General features: G+C 36.9%; 1 pseudogene across 1 annotated transcript; it reads right to left on the bottom strand.

The window, feature by feature from the left end:
• Nucleotides 1–517: 517 nt before the first annotated feature.
• LOC101562485 lies at nt 518–1,291 on the bottom strand (annotated as a pseudogene). The gene has a single exon (XR_001117215.1). The product of XR_001117215.1 is annotated as a small acidic protein pseudogene (transcript).
• Nucleotides 1,292–3,205: the final 1,914 nt, after the last annotated feature.

Genomic DNA, 3,205 nt, shown 5'->3' with positions numbered 1-3,205 from the left:
CATCTGGGGCGTTATTACACATAAAACTACTATGAACCCTCACATACAAGTCTTTGCCTGAAACATGCCTTCATTTCTCCTGGTTAAATACCTACAAGTGAAATGGTAGGTCATATGAAAAAAAGAAATTATATATATATATATATATATAGTTGTTATAGTTATAGTTATATAGTTATAGTTATAGTTATAGTTATAGTTATATATACACATTATGTTTTAAGAGTAATTGCATACTATTTGTAACTTCACATTCTCACAGGTGCCATATGAAATTCCCAGCTATTCTACAAACTTAGTTCCACTTAGTATGACCAGTGTTTTAAATTTTAAATATTCCATCAGGTATGCTGTAGTATCTCATCGTGGTCTTAGTCTACACTTTCTTTTTTCTTTTATTTTTTCATTAAAATTTATTTTTTTAGTAATCTATCAGCTGACAATTTAGTTTTCTACCAGTTTTGAGGGAAACCACCTGTGTCACTCTGTTATCTATCCTTGTGACAGAATGCGTAGGCTAATTTACAGAGGCCTGGGGTGCAGCTCGGTGGTAGCGCTTACCCAGCACATGGGAGATCCTGGGTTCCATACCCAGCACTGAAAACAATTTTTTCTTACAGTTGTGGAGCCTGGCAAGTCCAAAACGATCGTGCCAGTAACCACTGGGTCTTCTGTGCTGTGTCCTCCGTGGCCAAAGTTTGGGGACGGCTGAGAGGTCTTGCCTTTCATTCCTCCAGTGAGAGAAAAGCTTTTGCATCTTTTTTTTGGTTTTGGGATCTTCCACTTCATCAGGGTGCTCGGCAGCTTGGAGTTCTTCAGTAGATTCATCTTTTTCTGACTCCGAGTCACTTTCAGAATCATCCAGACTGTCAGGATCGGGCGAATCATCATCATTTCCATCATCATCTGCGGCTGCGTCGCCTTCCCCATCGTGATCTTCCACCTCACTGAAGCCAAGTCCACAGTGTCGTCGATATCTTCCTGATAATTTACTGTCCATACTTTGCTGATATTGAGACTCCAGTTCTTCATTAATTTTCTTATCTTCTTCCCCTGTTCGGAAATGTGATGTTGATTTGTGATCTCCTATAACAAGACGACCGGTGTGCTCCTTCTTTCCTGCACCCAGAAGTCTGAGGAACTTTTGTTTGCTCTCTTCACTGCCCAACTCTGCTGCCTCCCTATTGCTAGATCCAAGATCATCGCCTAGAGAAGCTGAACGCTTCACCCCGAGTGGGTGAGACGCCCTGGCAGCTCTCATCGTTGCGGGGATCCCGGCAGGAAATGCTGAAAGCTCGCTGTTCTCAGTCTGCACTTTCTAAAATAATATTGACTATCTTTTATATATTTTCTCTGCTAAAATATTAGCTTAAACCTTTGCTTATTTTTGTTGTTTTCTCATTTATCAGATGTGAGTATTGCAATTATCTGTGGCTTGCTTTTCTTTTAAGAATAGTATCTTTTTAAAAGCAATGCTTAATTTGATCAATTACAGTTTACCAGTATTTTTTCTTTTATGTATTTTTTCTTTTATATTTTTCCTTTTTTTTTTTTTTTCTTTTATGCTTTGGGTTTGAAACTAAGAAATTTTTCCAAAATCCAATGTTTTTCTTGTGATTTCCAGATGTTTTTCAGTTGCAGCTTTTACATTTAGATCTATGACCTATTCTGACAGGTTTTGTTTTGTTTTGTTTTGTTTTGTTTTGTTTTGTTTTGTTTTGTTTTGTGGGGATTGAAACCATGGCCTTCTCAAAGACTACATCCTCTGCCGTTTTTACCTTGTATTTTAAGGGCTTCACTAAATAGACTTCACTAAATTGGCTGGGCAGGACTCAAATTTCTGATCCTCCTGTCTCTCAGCTTCCCAGGATGTTAGGTTTGAAGATATGTGCCATGGTTGGATGTGATTTTTTTTTCGCCCATGTACATCCAATTAAATTTAAATTATTTGTAAAAGGCTATATCTTGCCACTGGATTATCTTTGCATTTTTGCCAAAAATTGGTTGGCCACATTTGTGAGTTAATGAAGAAATAGTAAGAGTTTCATTTTCAGAGTCCAGTTGCTAAGGAAAATAGTGGACAATATGTAACTGGAAATAGGAAATTATTTAAAATAACCATATGAAATATAATTGATGTTTACCTTTCTTTGACATATAGATGTGATTGATGGGCTGGGGAGACAGCTCAGCAGCATAAGAACCTGCATAGCAAGCACAAGATCCCAAGTTTGATTCCTGGTACCACACAAAAAAAATATTTAAATGTAATTGATATATAAAGGAAAACATTAATAAAAAAAAAGATGTCAAATTTCAAGAAGTAATTACAATGCTCAAACTTGAAAACTTGGGTATGTATTTTATCTTGAGTAAATGAAATTATACCTCTTGGCTTTATTTTAACTGCAATATTATTCCTAATCCCAAAAATTTAAATTTAAAGATGCTTAAAGAAAATTAATTTTTATTTTACCTTTAAGCAATTTAACAATGGCTTCAGACTTACTTGCCTTGATTACCAAACTAAATAAACTGAAATCTTCTTATATTGTTTTAATCTCACAGAATTATTTTGTTTCAGGAAGAATTCTAAGGACTGGCCAGATAGCTCAGCAAACTAAAGTGCCTGCGTCGGCAGAGCACAGTGGTTGGGGTTCAGTCCCCTGCACGCTGTGCTGTCCCCACCCCAGGGGCATGCTGAGACTGTGATTGAGACTGGACATGGTGGCGCACGCCTCTGATCCCAGGACTTGGGAGGCTGAAAACAAGGGAATCTCTACTAGTCCGATCTGTGTAGTAAGATCCTGAACACCCTGTACACACTGTACTAAATACATTTTAAAAAAACAGGATTCTAAATACTTGAGTCTTTACAATAAATTGAAAGACCACTAAAAAGAAATGATTCTGTATATGCACTGAGTTTCTAAAGTGAATAAACACTCTGAGGATGGCCCTTTCATAAAAATAAGACCAAAAGGTGAAAGGTGTCTTCAAATGTACAAATCTGTAGGAGTTGAAATCATTTTAGATGAAGCCTACAGAAGTATTATCAAGGACTCAGCAGGCCTCTGTGCTAGAGTCATATTTTCTATCACTCTGAAAGCCTGTGTCTGGGACCCTGTTACTTGTTCTCCTGTCTTAACTTACTCATCTGTAAAATAAGAATAGTCAATGAAATACTAATCCCTAAGTTATCTCC

This window comes from Octodon degus, unplaced genomic scaffold (genome assembly GCF_000260255.1).
Source record: "Octodon degus isolate 3935 unplaced genomic scaffold, OctDeg1.0 scaffold00091, whole genome shotgun sequence".
Taxonomy (NCBI): Eukaryota; Metazoa; Chordata; class Mammalia; order Rodentia; family Octodontidae; genus Octodon; species Octodon degus.
Note: the sequence above shows the minus strand (reverse complement) of the source record. Positions and strands in the feature narration are given on the sequence as shown.